We start from the raw sequence: 15,215 nt of genomic DNA on the forward strand, positions 1-15,215 counted from the left end.
TTTGTTTGATCGAGGAGTTGTTTTTGCTAGATTTTTTATTCATTTATTTTGTTTTATATTTATTTTCATTTCCTAACAGCAATAAAAGTGTATCCCGGCGGGGAGGTGGTGCGGTTGAGGCGCCAACTATGAAAGCAGCTTAGGGAGCTGAGCGAAGAGAGTTCATGTAGATTGATTTCGCATACACTAACGGGTGCGATCATACCAGCAATAATGCACCGGATCCCATCAGAACTCCGAAGTTAAGCTTGCTTGGGCGAGAGCAGTACTAGGATGGGTGACCTCCTGGGAAGTCCTCGTGTTGCACCCCTCTTTTTCTTTTTCTTTTTTGTTTCGGTTCATTAAGTTGCATTTTTGATTTCGGCTACTTTGTCCGCGTACTAATTCAATCCAACTCTTCGAAGGCTCGTGAGATTGAAGGAAAGCTCACCGGCCGCGGAGATTAGAAGACGCAAAAGACTGGCCTTGGGCCTTGGGGCTCTTGGGCTTTGTTTGATCGAGGAGTTGTTTTTGCTAGATTTTTTATTCATTTATTTTGTTTTATATTTATTTTCATTTTCTAACAGCAATAAAAGTGTATCCCGGCGGGGAGGTGGTGCGGTTGAGGCGCCAACTATGAAAGCTTTTTGGCGTAATGTCTGAAAGCAGCTTAGGGAGCTGAGCGAAGAGAGTTCATGTAGATTGATTTCGCATACACTAACGGGTGCGATCATACCAGCAATAATGCACCGGATCCCATCAGAACTCCGAAGTTAAGCTTGCTTGGGCGAGAGCAGTACTAGGATGGGTGACCTCCTGGGAAGTCCTCGTGTTGCACCCCTCTTTTTCTTTTTCTTTTTTGTTTCGGTTCATTAAGTTGCATTTTTGATTTCGGCTACTTTGTCCGGTACTAATTCAATCCAACTCTTCGAAGGCTCGTGAGATTGAAGGAAAGCTCACCGGCCGCGGAGATTAGAAGACGCAAAAGACTGGCCTTGGGCCTTGGGGCTCTTGGGCTTTGTTTGATCGAGGAGTTGTTTTTACTAGATTTTTATTCATTTATTTTGTTTTAAATTTATTTTCATTTCTAACAGCAATAAAAGTGTATCCCGGCGGGGAGGTGGTGCGGTTGAGGCGCCAACTATGAAAGCTTTTTGGCGTAATGTATGAAAGCAGCTTAGGGAGCTGAGCGAAGAGAGTTCATGTAGATTGATTTCGCATACACTAACGGGTGCGATCATACCAGCAATAATGCACCGGATCCCATCAGAACTCCGAAGTTAAGCTTGCTTGGGCGAGAGCAGTACTAGGATGGGTGACCTCCTGGGAAGTCCTCGTGTTGCACCCCTCTTTTTCTTTTTCTTTTTGTTTCGGTTCATTAAGTTGCATTTTTGATTTCGGCTACTTTGTCCGGTACTAATTCAATCCAACTCTTCGAAGGCTCGTGAGATTGAAGGAAAGCTCACCGGCCGCGGAGATTAGAAGACGCAAAAGACTGGCCTTGGGCCTTGGGGCTCTTGGGCTTTGTTTGATCGAGGAGTTGTTTTTGCTAGATTTTTATTCATTTATTTTGTTTTATATTTATTTTCATTTTCTAACAGCAATAAAAGTGTATCCCGGCGGGGAGGTGGTGCGGTTGAGGCGCCAACTATGAAAGCTTTTTGGCGTAATGTATGAAAGCAGCTTAGGGAGCTGAGCGAAGAGAGTTCATGTAGATTGATTTCGCATACACTAACGGGTGCGATCATACCAGCAATAATGCACCGGATCCCATCAGAACTCCGAAGCTAAGCTTGCTTGGGCGAGAGCAGTACTAGGATGGGTGACCTCCTGGGAAGTCCTCGTGTTGCACCCCTCTTTTTCTTTTTCTTTTTTGTTTCGGTTCATTAAGTTGCATTTTTGATTTCGGCTACTTTGTCCGTGTACTAATTCAATCCAACTCTTCGAAGGCTCGTGAGATTGAAGGAAAGCTCACCGGCCGCGCAGATTAGAAGACGCAAAAGACTGGCCTTGGGCCTTGGGGCTCTTGGGCTTTGTTTGATCGAGGAGTTGTTTTTGCTAGATTTTTATTCATTTATTTTGTTTTATATTTATTTTCATTTCTAACAGCAATAAAAGTGTATCCCGGCGGGGAGGTGGTGCGGTTGAGGCGCCAACTATGAAAGCTTTTTGGCGTAATGTATGAAAGCAGCTTAGGGAGCTGAGCGAAGAGAGTTCATGTAGATTGATTTCGCATACACTAACGGGTGCGATCATACCAGCAATAATGCACCGGATCCCATCAGAACTCCGAAGCTAAGCTTGCTTGGGCGAGAGCAGTACTAGGATGGGTGACCTCCTGGGAAGTCCTCGTGTTGCACCCCTCTTTTCTTTTTCTTTTTGTTTCGGTTCATTAAGTTGCATTTTTGATTTCGGCTACTTTGTCCGTGTACTAATTCAATCCAACTCTTCGAAGGCTCGTGAGATTGAAGGAAAGCTCACCGGCCGCGGAGATTAGAAGACGCAAAAGACTGGCCTTGGGCCTTGGGGCTCTTGGGCTTTGTTTGATCGAGGAGTTGTTTTTGCTAGATTTTTATTCATTTATTTTGTTTTATATTTATTTTCATTTCTAACAGCAATAAAAGTGTATCCCGGCGGGGAGGTGGTGCGGTTGAGACGCCAACTATGAAAGTTTTTTGGCGTAATGTATGAAAGCAGTTTAGGGAGCTGAGCGATGAGAGTTCATGTAGATTGATTTCGCATACACTAACGGGTGCGATCATACCAGCAATAATGCACCGGATCCCATCAGAACTCTGAAGTTAAGCTTGCTTGGGCGAGAGCAGTACTAGGATGGGTGACCTCCTGGGAAGTCCTCGTGTTGCACCCCACTTTTTCTTTTTTTTTTTGTTTCGGTTCATTAAGTTGCTTTTTGATTTCAGCTACTTTGTCCGTGTACTAATTCAATCCAACTCTTCGAAGGCTCGTGAGATTGAAGGAAAGCTCACCGGCCGCGGAGATTAGAAGACGCAAAAGTCTGGCCTTGGGCCTTGGGGCTCTTGGGCTTTGTTTGATCGAGGAGTTGTTTTTGCTAGATTTTTTATTCATTTATTTTGTTTTATATTTATTTTCATTTTCTAACAGCAATAAAAGTGTATCCCAGCGGGAGGTGGTGCGGTTGAGACGCCAACTATGAAAGTATTTTGGCGTAATGTATGAAAGCAGTTTAGGGAGCTGAGCGAAGAGAGTTCATGTAGATTGATTTCGCATACACTAACGGGTGCGATCATACCAGCAATAATGCACCGGGTCCCATCAGATCTCCGAAGTTAAGCTTGCTTGGGCGAGAGCAGTACTAGGATGGGTGACCTCCTGGGATGTCCTCGTGTTGCACCCCTCTTTTTCTTTTTCTTTTTCTTTTTTGTTTTGGTTCATTAAGTTGCTTTTTGATTTCGGCTACTTTGTCCGTGTACTAATTCAATCCAACTCTTCGAAGGCTCGTGAGATTGAAGGAAAGCTCACCGGCCGCGGAGACTAGAAGACGCAAAAGATTGGCCTTGGGCTTTGTTTGATCGAAGAGTTGTTTTTGCTAGATTTTTTATTCATTTATTTTGTTTTATTTTTATTTTCATTTTCTAACAGCAATAAAAGTGTATCCCGGCGCGGAGGTGGTGCGGTTGAGACGCCAACTATGAAAGTTTTTGGCGTAATGTATGAAAGCAGTTTAGGGAGTTGAGCAAAGCGAGTTCATGTAGATTGATTTCGCATACACTAACGGGTGCGATCATACCAGCAATAACGCTCCGGATCCCATCAGAACTCCGAAGTTAAGCTTGCTTGGGCGAGAGTAGTACTAGGATGAGTGACCTCCTAGGAAGTCCTCGTGTTGCACCCTTTTTTTTTTTTTTTTTTGATTCGGTTCATTAAGTTGCTTTTTTGATTTCTGCTACTTTGTCCGTGTACTAATTCAATCCAACTCTTCGAAGGCTCGTGAGATTAAAGGAAACCTCACCGGCCGCGGAGATTGGAAGACGCAAAAGATTGGCCTTGGGCCTTTGGGCTCTCGGGCTTTGTTTGATCGACGAGTTGTTTTTGCTAGATTTTTTATTCATTTATTTTGTTTTATATTTATTTTCATTTTCTAACAGCAATAAAAGTGTATCCCGGCGCGGAGGTGGTGCGGTTGAGACGCCAACTATGAAAGTTTTTGGCGTAATGTATGAAAGCTGTTTAGGGAGCTGAGCGAAGGGAGTTCATGTAGATTGATTTCGCATACACTAACGGGTGCGATCATACCAGCAATAACGCACCGAATCCCATCAGAACTCCGAAGTTAAGCTTGCTTGGGCGAGAGCAGTACTAGGATGGGTGACCTCCTGGGAAGTCCTCGTGTTGCACCCCTCTTTTTTAATTTTTTGTTTCGGTTCATTAAGTTGCTTTTTTGATTTCGGCTACTTTGTCCGTGTACTAATTCAATCCAACTCTTCGAAGGCTCGTGAGATTGAAGGAAAGCTCACCGGCCGCGGAGATTAGAAGACGCAAAAGATTGGCCTTGGGCCTTGGGGCTCTTGGACTTTGTTTGATCGACGAGTTGTTTTTGCTAGATTTTGTATTCATTTATTTTGTTTTATATTTATTTTCATTTTCTAACAGCAATAAAAGTGTATCCCGGCGGGGAGGTGGTGCGGTTGAGACGCCAATTATGAAAGTTTTTTGGCGTAATGTATGAAAGCAGTTTAGGGAGCTGAGCGAAGCGAGTTCATGTAGATTGATTTCGCATACACTAACGGGTGCGATCATACCAGCAATAACGCACCGGATCCCATCAGTACTTCGAAGTTAAGCTTGCTTGGGCGAGAGCAGTACTAGGATGGGTGACCTCCTGGGAAGTCCTCGTGTTGCACCCCGTTTTTTTTTTTTTTTTTTTCGGTTCATTAAGTTGCTTTTTTGATTTCGGCTACTTTGTCCGTGTACTAATTCAATCCAACTCTTCGAAGGCTTGTGAGATTGAAGGGCTCTCGGGCTTTGTTTGATCGAGGAGTTGTTTTTGCTAGATTTTTTATTAATTTATTTTGTTTTATATTTATTTTCATTTTCTAACAGCAATAAAAGTGTATCCCGGCGGGGAGGTGGTGCGGTTGAGACGCCAACTATGAAAGTTTTTTGGCGTAATGTATGAAAGCAGTTTAGGGAGCTGAGCGAAGGGAGTTCATGTAGATTGATTTCGCATACACTAACTGGTGCGATCATACCAGCAATAATGCACTGGATCCCATCAGAACTCTGAAGTTAAGCTTGCTTGGGCGAGAGCAGTACTAGGATGGGTGACCTCCTGGGAAGTCCTCGTGTTGCACCCCTTTTTTTTTTTTGTTTCGGTTCATTAAGTTGCTTTTTGATTTCGGCTACTTTGTCCGTGTACTAATTCAATATAACTCTTCGAAGGCTCGTGAGATTGAAGGAAAGCTCACTGGCCGCGGAGATTAGAAGACGCAAAAGATTGGCCTTGGGCCTTGGGGCTCTCGGGCTTTGTTTGATCGAGGAGTTGTTTTTGCTTGATTTTTTTATTCATTTATTTTGTTTTATATTTATTTTCATTTTCTAACAGCAATAAAAGTGTATCCCGGCGGGGAGGTGGTGCGGTTGAGACGCCAACTATGAAAGTTTTTTGGCGTAATGTATGAAAGCAGTTTAGGGAGCTGAGCGAAGGGAGTTTATGTAGATTGATTTCGCATACACTAACGGGTGCGATCATACCAGCAATAATGCACCGGATCCCATCAGAACTCTGAAGTTAAGCTTGTTTGGGCGAGAGCAGTACTAAGATGGGAGACCTCATGGGAAGGGCAAAAGTGGCTTAAAGAAACATGAGGATTGTAGATCTTCTAAGAGTTCCTGGATCTTGTGGTGGCGAGAAGGATCTGGGCCGTACCGCTGGCACTCTTCCTCTCTTCACCCAGATCCTCCTCCGATCTGAGTCGCCGCTGCTCTCATTTGTACTGGAGGAAGAGGGAAGGAAATACTCCATCCCAACCCTTCTAGTTGAATATCCTCCGGGATGGAGTTGGTATCCAGAGCGAGCGTGACTCACAACCACATCTACCTCCAGGGGAAAAACAGAAGCCTCGTAATCGGGCCCTGGATGTAGACCGCGGAAGAAGAACAGGCGGCCTCAAAGTGGCCTTCCGCCCTTCTCCCTCCTGCTCCACGCGAGAAGTCTGAGAAGAGGGACCCCTCAGAATCAGGTTCTGCTGCGTTAGGAGCGTGACATGTTCTTCGGTTTAACTGAGACTGGCGAGTTCGTCCAGATTCCCAGAAACCAAAGACATGCCACTGGACCTGAGATTAGGCCATGAGGCCTATCCAGGTCTTGAGATTAAGCCATGAAGCCTATGAATTTGTGGCTAAGGATGAGATCATGGTTAGAAGATTTTAGAAACTGAAGAAAGAGCAGCAAGGCTCGCGAGGTTATCTCTGGAAAAGACATGATGGCTTGGTTGCTTATTCTCCCTGAGTACAGGTATTTATAGTGCCAGTCGTAGTAATCCCAACCGTGCAATGGGCAGTTGAAGTACTTTCAACGCCATCAATGAGAGAATCAATGGAATTGAATGCCAGAATCTCAGAAATGAAAGGATTTGAAAACGCGTGGGAAGCGGGGCAGTCTTCAAGGAGATAACCGCCCAAATTGGGGTTATCTTTTCAACAGTTTCGATGTCAGTAACTACCGGAATTAAAGTAATATTTGGGCCAAGCAAAGTGGGCCAAAACATAAATATTAATTATAATATTGTTCATACAAAACAAAAAGGGCCTAAACGTAAGAGGCCTAAAGTTTTCGGCCCGCATGGGTCAAGCGAAGTAAGTGTTCATCCAGATGAAAACTAGCGTCAGCAGCAGCTCGCTCCGCTTGTCTGGCTGCTTCGCAAGCCTGAGCTAAGTTTTGAGACATCGTTTCGAAGGCCGCTAGGGGTTGCTCTAGCAGAGGTTCCTCATGCTCAAGCAGGGCCGTCACCGCAGTCAATTGGGCTTGCAGTTCCTGGATTTGAGTCCGAAGATGATTCTGTGTGATCCGCAAGTCTCTGACGAGGATAACTCTATCGCCCAAGAAATAGCGAGATGTCTCTATCTTTTGTGCAAGGCCCCGATAATGGGCCTGAGCTTGCCTCACTTGTGCGGTCGCGGTCGTTCTTTGATCCGCTCAGGAAGGTTTTGTAACAGCTCATATATCTCAGTGAACTCGGCCTCAGTGATAGTTCGCTCGCGGCGAAGAACCATCAAGTACTCCTGAGCTCTCGCGGACGCGCTCGGCAGTAAGATATCAGGGCTCAAAAGTCGCTGTAGTCCATCCTTCGCCTCATCTATAACTCCAGGAGGGGCTACTTCGAGTACGCGAACAAGCCTTTCTATTCTGGAAGGAGGCTCAGGTAGAGAAGTAGCAGTAGCGTGGGCCTCCTGAGGCTCTATAACAGGGACCGCTTCTGGCTCTAGTTCGACATTCGTTCCTTCTCTCACTTCAAGAACATGGGGGGCAGGTTCCTGGATCACCATATCTTCACCGATTGGGTCTGCTGGATCAGCGACAGGTACCTCCGCAGCTATAGCTATTTCCCCGATAGGATCAGGACTCTGTGGTTAAGGAGGAATTATTAGAGTGCACAGAGAATAAAATAAAGACTAAGGCCTTTTGCTCATGAGAGAGTGTACCTCTGCGGCCAGAGGCTCGTGCAGGATTGCTATCGGCGCAGGCCCTTGAGCTGCTTCATCAGGAAGGGGATCAAGAGCTATTTGCGTTAGGAGTTGTGCGGCGATCGGTTCCTCAGGCGGCGTGTCTGAAGAGGCTGTTCCTTCTTCCAATTCGGGCGACCTGTCGTCTATGACCTGCACCGGAATTGAGGCCAATTGCGTGTTGCTCACGGTGCTGGCAGGAGGTGGAAGATTGCTCGAATCAGTGGGTGCTTGGGCCTGCGAGGCAGATGTCTCTTCACCAGCAGTCGAAGGCCTTCCCCAGCTTGTCTAGAGGACCGGCGACGAACCTGCGAGCAAAGACAGTTACAGGAATTGAAATAAAGGATGAGTAAATCCTAACGTGGATTTACCATTTCTTACAAGTCGATCAGCGATTGGTTCATCCTCTTCCCAGGGGTCAGTGTGAGGGTCCGACCGGCTGCGCTTGTGAGCCAAAGCAGCGGCGACCTGCCAAAATCAAAGGGTCAGACTTAGCTCGTAGAGAAGGCGTGATCCTAAGAATAGAGGATTCTTACGGTCTGCGGATTATCATCGTCAGAGGAGGAATCTTCAACTTCAGGCTTCGCGATCACCGCTTTCTGCTTTCCAGGCTGGCCAGCGCCGGGGAAGAGAGGATCGTGCGGCTGCCAGAACGTGGCGCGTTCCCCTGATCCAATGAGGGGTGAGTGAAAAGAAAGTAATGAAGAAAGATACATAAGATAGAACTAAGATACTTACCTCCAGAGGGGGTTCGCGGATTACGATACCAGCCTGGGCCGGGAGAGGGGCTCGCGCCGGTTGTGTTGTCGGAAGAGGCTGGGATCGTGTAGCGTCCTCAGAGAAGCGAGCGAGCATTTCAACATCAGCAGGATAGGGGTTTTTCAGTTCTCCGAAGATGGCCGCAAAGAGTTCATCATCCCGCTGAGTCCAGCAATTAACGGAGACCTCTGCCCACCATGCTTCATATCCTTCCTCAGTCCCGTCCACGACATCGATAACCTGAGCCCAGTCAGGAAGATCAACCAGTGCGAGCATGCTTTGTGCTGGCGCAGGCCCGGTAGGGGGCCCGAATCTACTCCAAGAAGTGTTATAGTTCCAATTATAGTTCCAAGCATCGTACAGAGGAAATGGCACCAATTGGACGAGGCCGAATTGGCGAGCGAAATGGTTCGGAGCGTAAAGCTTGTAACTAAGTTCTTCAGCAGCGATCCTGATATCTGAGCAGGAGATCACGCGGCTAAAGGCTAAGCGCGCGCAGTCACTGTAGCGAGGATCGCCAGGAAGGAAGCCATATTCAAGTAAAGGTGGGAATCTTCTACCCAAAATTGTATCGCAGTATGGCATCTCATCCAGGAGATACAGGTAGGAAAAACACTCGGAGTAAGGAGGGGATGAGTACCTTCCCTCATGGCTGAACCACCGACCCAGGAGTTGGTCGGCCGGCGGAAGTAGCGGGATGTCATCCGACGGAAGAATGGAAAGTAAGTTTGGATCCAGAAGTCCAAGACCCAGAAGGGGCCAGACATGCTAGTCTCAAATGGATGCATCGTGGCCTGATATAACATGCGGTAGAGGGCTCCTAGTACCGGTTGCCTGAGCCCGACGTTGCGGCCGTTGTAGAGGGCCGTCGCCAGAAGAGTCCAAGTACCAGTGGGCTTGCAAGAGGAGGTGCAGAATATGAACTTGCAGAGCCAATACTCCAGGAAAGCGATTCCGCCGGTCGCATTGTGCTCCCGGCTGTAATACGCCAACCATCGTGGGTAGGAGCCATTGTGGGCGGTACGACCGTGTTGGGCCATGGTCGAAGTAAAGTTCACAGAATCAAATTGACCATGCAAATAGGGCTCGCCATCGATGGGCAAGCCAGTGATGGCAAGAATATCCAGCAAGGTGATACTCATTTGACCGAATCTAAAGTCAAAAGTGTTGGTGGCGGTATTCCAGAAACACAGAAAGGCAGCGAGCGGCGAACTATTGCTGTCGCGCAGAAGATGGAAACATAGATCGATGGTGTGTGTGATACCTGCTGCATTCCAGCGAGCCAGATCCCGCGCCCTCGTTTCGCGATACCAAGAGGTCTCCGCTGAACTGATGGAGGACGGCCAATGTCCTATTTTGGCTCGATGGTTTTGAGCTCCCCAACTGCTGAAATCTCCAGGAGTCCTTCGGAGGACCAGAATAGGCCGCCGACGGGTAGGCCGTAGAGAGCGGCAGCATCGGTTGGAATAGCATCTTGTGGCGCTGGCCCCAGTCCGGTTTGGTGGTCGGAGAATCGAAGGAGCAGGGGTCGATGGATAGATGTTTGGAGATGAATGCGGGCACTGATGTTGGTTCCCCAAGTATGGGCGACTATTTCATTTAACTCTTCCTCTTGATCGATGACTATTTTCTTTGGGGGAGCCATTTCTGGGTGTCTGCGAAGGAGATATCGGAAGAAATGGGTTTTTCCGGGTTTAAGGGACTGGAAGGGTTTCTGATGTGACAGGTCTTGCGGTCGTGGGTTTAAATAAGGAATTTTGTGAGGGAAACGATACGACAGAAAGGTGTTTTGTAAACGAAGGGACGCGACCTTCATTAATGACATCGGTTTAAGCGTCCGACGCGTCGTTTTAGTCCCCTTCAATTAGTTACATCTTCGCGGGCCTGCTTTTGGGGCCTGGGGGGCAATGTTTAAGCCCAAAAGTATTTTTGGCAAGATCCTTTAGTGGATTTAGCATAGCGGGCCGATACCTGCGGCCCAAAAATAAGCCTGCTTGGGTTTGGGTTACAGCTTCGCCCATTCCGTAATCCATAGGGAAAACGAAACCTTATTGGAATCAAGTAGCAGAGATTGAACAGGAAACTTCAATCAATAATCCTTCTATAGCAAGGAACAGTCAAAGCCCTAGGTATAAATACTAGGGTTCAAGGACAGAAGAGGGACCTTTTCTTGAATCAACTAATCCCAGCGATTACAACGCCTCCCCAGAGCAAACCTTCAACCTCGTTGAAACCCGGTGACCGCCCGCCAGTCCTAGTCTCCTCGCGAGCCGACTGTCAGCATCACCAGATCAACCCGGCGACCGTGCTTCCAGTCCTAGTCTCCTCGCGAACCGACTGCCAGTACTACTGCCACCGATACAACCAGCGAAGCAAGGGTAACGCCCTCGCAACCCAGCAAAACCCGTGCTTTCTCTAAACTTCCCATTGATTGCTCTGCTTAGTCTACAATACTAAGTATCGATTCGGTGACGCGAAGAGATCACACCTAAAGTCCTTATCCGTAAGGCAAGAAGTCCTTTCTCGGAAGGCTAGAGAAGAACCCTGTGACGAGGTTGGTGCTCTCCTCATCCACAGCGCTTGAAGAAGAAGTCAGGTCAAGGACTCCCCCGACGACTGCACCCCACGGTGCTGGCACGCCTGCGCACACACGCTCAAAAGAGACAGTTTGCAAGCCAACTGGTTTCCGCGTCAAACAGATACCATTTGCAACGCCAAAGATGCCATTCCCACCTCCCTTTTGTGGGGATCATATTAATCAACCTCAGAGTTCTTAAAATATCCTTGAAAGCAAAAGAGTAGAAGGCTTTTAAGCAATCTCTGAAAAAATATTGTCTTCACCTCAAAAAAATAAATGAAAAAGAGTTTATATATGACAAAATCAATGAGCTCTTTCTATCGTGAGTATATGCCTATCATAACTAACTAAAAACTATTGTGACTCAAAGTGAGATGAGAAATGAATTCAATTTCCAAGGAAGAAAGGGGGTAGATAAATAAATCGAACCTTCTTTGTTGTAAATTTGTATTGAATACCAAGTGTTAGTAACTTTCAAGATTTAAGTAAATAAATACTTAAGCGCCCACCAGGATAAAGCTAAGTCAGTAGTCAAAAATTGCATGCATAGTGAGGAGAAAACAGCATGATACCATTAGGATCAAGTAAAAAATCAAATATAACTATTAAGCCTAGTGCATTACTCCATGTACATAGCCAGACGTGGCATGTACAGTATGTACCTATGTTAAATACGATTAACTGCTTATTGCTTACCCGGACTCTGAAGGGAAAACGATGAGTTTGTACTTCTGACCCTGAGAAGACTACATCCATACCTAGACTGTCAACCCCCTGATAGGAGCATTTTAATGCGACGTTTTAACTGCATTTCCCTACATTTTCTGCGCCATTTCCTTGAAAAATCCCTGTTTGGGAAAGTTTCCATTCTTTGATTGGGAAAGTTCCTTATTGTAGAAAGTTTCCATTTTTGTAGTTTTCATTTCTCATTTCTGGCAAGTTTCCATTCTTAGTTTAGGAAAGTTTCTATTTTTCATTTTTAGTAAGTTTCTATTTTCGTTTTAGGAAAGTTTCTATTTTCTGTAATAGTTTCTATTTTCAGGACCTCCGAGCTAAAAGGTGGAAATGAACTCACGAATGGAAAGAGGAGCTTGCGAACGTCAAGACGAGCGAATATGAGAAGAAAAGGGTCACACAATTCAGCAGAAATGAAGAAATAAGCTTTCCTATTCCAACTAGGAAACCCTGCGAAATGGAGGAAGGCTTCCCAAGCAAGTTTCCAACGCAACCATGAAAAAGAAATGGAAAAATGAAGTGTCTAGACGTTGGAGGATGAAAAGGCTTGAAGTTGAAGCAACGAGGCCCAAGAACTCTATGGATTTGAATTGGATTTTCGGCAAAATGGATCAAGGCCCATAAAAGCCCATGGAATTAGGGTTTTGTGACGTAATGGAGATATATTTGGGAATTAAATCTGATTTTGCCATGGGAAATCATGAAGATAATGTGAAAAATCAAGAAGAAATCAAGGAAAAAAGTTGGAAATATTATAGGGAGAGTTTCAAGGGATTGTGCAACAAGAAAAAGCTCAAAACAAGTCCAGATTCGTTCCTAAAGCCCCTCAATATATTTTGGACGAAAATAAGGAATAAAATCTGCATTTTGTCATGAAAATCAAGAGAAAATCAAGGGATGACGTTAAAGGTAGTCCATGGAGAGATTTAAGGAAGAAAAGGTTCAAAAACAAGTCCAGATTCGTTCCTACAATTCCTAAAGGAATTTTGGCCGAAAATAAAGAAGAAATCAGAATTAATTCATGGATATTCGGCAATAATATATTTGGGACTTATTTGAAGGCTTGTGATTGGTTGGATGATACACCAGGGCTTACATGGCGCTACGTGATTGGTCAAAGCTATGCAGAATTATTAAATAATTCTTTGGGAAAATAATAGAAGATTCATGAAGACTTGGAGACCAAGGCCAATGTCCCTATATATACTCCTCATTCTTGACGTTTTAGACACCCTACAATTCAGAAATTCTCTCCACGCGCGAAAGCTCTCTCCATTCTCTAGTTCAACCTTTGGCTTTTTCAAGCAAGGAAGGAAGAAGCAAGACCAAGCCATGTCATCTCCATCATTCCACCTTGAAGCCGTGTTCCTTTGAAGCTAGCTTTCGAGTTTCATTAGTCATCATTCGAGTTCTTCATCACCATCTCCATTCACGGTGTAATTCAACCTTCTTTCTTGTAATCACTTTTGATTCTCCTTGTTTGATTTCGTTAAAGATTGTTCTAGTTAACGTTTATGTTTGAACAAGGTTTATAATCTGAAATTTTATGATTGAATAAAGGATTTCGAATTCTATGTTGTGATTCTAAAGTTGCTTATGTGTGATTGTTCGATTGAATTTGCTTTATAGATATCTTTTGTATTTTAATCTTATGTGGTTCGAAACACTTAGGGTTTTGATATGAATGGTGCAAGATTTAAGAACATGAAATCAACTTTTTGTTTTGTGTAACTTAAATCGAAAGTAGTAAAGGTTTGGACAAAAATTGAATTCAATTGAAGAGGATTGCAATTAGGTGAACTTATTCATACTAAGTTGTGCACTTGAGTTGATAGCCTTTCTTGATGCTTCTTGCGTTGAATGTGTATGATTGACTAGCTTTCTAGGGCTTGATTACATGTTTGATAGGATTAGTCTTTGTGCTTTCACTTAGATTAATTAGCGTTGAAAGTAAAATATGGGAAATCGTTTGCTTTCGAATGTTTCACATGATCAACTCCTTTCACATGACTTGGAAGAACAATGTAGGGTTTATTCGAATTCAATCATGAACTTGGTTTTAATCTTTGTTTCTTACATTTCATTCTTGTATTTGTGTTTTTGTTTATACTTAGTTTAATTCTTTTAATTTTCGAAGAAACCAAAAACCTAAAACCCCCCTAAATTCGTGAATAGTGTTTATATGTGTAAATATTATACTTTGTTTTTATTTTAATTGTTTATATTGTCTTACATTGACAGGTGTACCCTCAATCCCCGGAATAGAACGATCCCTACTTGCTTATACTATTAATGATATTTCTAGGGTTAAATTATATGCTTGCTTTGAGCGTATCACCCCCATCAAGTGAGCTCCCTACAAGAGAGTAGAGTTATTCAACGACCACCTCAATTCAGTTATTTAAATCTGAATGTAGCAACTAGCAAGCAACTAAAGAATCTTTTTAAGAGTTTTGGTACAAATATAAGATATAAGTACACAGTGAGTCGGAAATCAGCACAGACATTCTTCCTAAAATCCAGTAAATATCAAGCAGCCTCCATTATGAATATTAGCAATAAGAATGCAGGCGTACTCCTATTCAAAATGACTGTATCAATTACAAACTTAAACCACTGAAGATATTCTAGGTATAGGGTTGGAAAGCTTGGCTGATTGAGACTCTTCTCTACCTGTACGTGTTATTGTGTGTGTGTGTGTTTTTTTTTTTTTTTCAAAACCTAGAAAAAGATACCAATTAGTAACCCAGAAAAACACAAAAACTTCTGATTGCTTGTAATACTAAAAACCAGCCCCACTTCACAACAGCCAACTGATTCATCATAATAGAAGCGATGGACTGGTCCTAGAATAGCAGCAACTGAAGCCCATAATACACTTGATCCTAAAGCCATTCCACTCCCAACCTCTTTTCCTGTTTTCTATCACCCATTTTTAGGTAATTGATAATTCCAGACATTGTCAGAAGTTAAGGGCATATAGTCATATAGACTAATGTTCTCTTGACCGAAACCTGGAATGTTAAGAGGAATCCCCTGGTATTTCAACATAAGGTTTCCTAGTAAAGTTCCCACAACTTCAATTGGTATGAATAAGTAAAATGAACAGGTTTGATTAATTTGACTCATATGTGGAATCTATCACACATTAATCAATATATACTGTTTTCAATATTTTTTTTCCATGTATACTACAACTTTGACCCTAAATGCAGCTTATATACAAAATAGAAATATTAATTACCTCAACTTGAAGTCCTTTTCTTTTGCATAAAGCTTTAAGAGCAACATCGCATCTAATACCTCTTTCGTTGAACCGTTCTACATAGATTTTATAAGAAAATCAGGTTCCGCATCTTGAAAATCTTGCAGGCTAATTGTGGACTGCAAAGGTCATAAAATGAAAAATAACATAAGAAGACTTCAAACTATCTCAGTTCAAAATTGTAAAGAAAAGTTG

The 15,215-nt window shown here is 44.0% G+C and overlaps 11 non-coding genes and 1 pseudogene across 11 annotated transcripts; all 12 read left to right on the top strand.

Annotated features, from left to right (window-relative positions):
- Nucleotides 1–191: 191 nt before the first annotated feature.
- LOC112183221 lies at nucleotides 192–310 on the top strand. Its single transcript, XR_002929810.1, has one exon. It is a non-coding gene; the product is annotated as a 5S ribosomal RNA (ribosomal RNA).
- Nucleotides 311–701: 391 nt separating this feature from the next.
- Nucleotides 702–820, top strand: LOC112183222. Its single transcript, XR_002929811.1, has one exon. It is a non-coding gene; the product is annotated as a 5S ribosomal RNA (ribosomal RNA).
- A 388-nt stretch (nucleotides 821–1,208) lies between these two features.
- LOC112183223 lies at nucleotides 1,209–1,327 on the top strand. The gene has a single exon (XR_002929812.1). It is a non-coding gene; the product is annotated as a 5S ribosomal RNA (ribosomal RNA).
- Nucleotides 1,328–1,715: 388 nt separating this feature from the next.
- On the top strand, nucleotides 1,716–1,834 carry LOC112183066. Its single transcript, XR_002929673.1, has one exon. It is a non-coding gene; the product is annotated as a 5S ribosomal RNA (ribosomal RNA).
- Nucleotides 1,835–2,223: 389 nt separating this feature from the next.
- Nucleotides 2,224–2,342, top strand: LOC112183067. The gene has a single exon (XR_002929674.1). It is a non-coding gene; the product is annotated as a 5S ribosomal RNA (ribosomal RNA).
- Nucleotides 2,343–2,729: 387 nt separating this feature from the next.
- Nucleotides 2,730–2,848, top strand: LOC112183069. The gene has a single exon (XR_002929676.1). It is a non-coding gene; the product is annotated as a 5S ribosomal RNA (ribosomal RNA).
- A 388-nt stretch (nucleotides 2,849–3,236) lies between these two features.
- On the top strand, nucleotides 3,237–3,355 carry LOC112183095. Its single transcript, XR_002929701.1, has one exon. It is a non-coding gene; the product is annotated as a 5S ribosomal RNA (ribosomal RNA).
- A 379-nt stretch (nucleotides 3,356–3,734) lies between these two features.
- On the top strand, nucleotides 3,735–3,853 carry LOC112183089. The gene has a single exon (XR_002929695.1). It is a non-coding gene; the product is annotated as a 5S ribosomal RNA (ribosomal RNA).
- A 387-nt stretch (nucleotides 3,854–4,240) lies between these two features.
- Nucleotides 4,241–4,359, top strand: LOC112183074. Its single transcript, XR_002929681.1, has one exon. It is a non-coding gene; the product is annotated as a 5S ribosomal RNA (ribosomal RNA).
- Nucleotides 4,360–4,746: 387 nt separating this feature from the next.
- LOC112183085 lies at nucleotides 4,747–4,865 on the top strand. The gene has a single exon (XR_002929691.1). It is a non-coding gene; the product is annotated as a 5S ribosomal RNA (ribosomal RNA).
- Nucleotides 4,866–5,196: 331 nt separating this feature from the next.
- LOC112183088 lies at nucleotides 5,197–5,315 on the top strand. Its single transcript, XR_002929694.1, has one exon. It is a non-coding gene; the product is annotated as a 5S ribosomal RNA (ribosomal RNA).
- Nucleotides 5,316–5,698: 383 nt separating this feature from the next.
- On the top strand, nucleotides 5,699–5,817 carry LOC112183132 (annotated as a pseudogene).
- Nucleotides 5,818–15,215: the final 9,398 nt, after the last annotated feature.

The sequence above is a fragment of the Rosa chinensis genome, chromosome 1 (assembly GCF_002994745.2).
Source record: "Rosa chinensis cultivar Old Blush chromosome 1, RchiOBHm-V2, whole genome shotgun sequence".
Lineage (NCBI taxonomy): Eukaryota > Viridiplantae > Streptophyta > Magnoliopsida > Rosales > Rosaceae > Rosa > Rosa chinensis.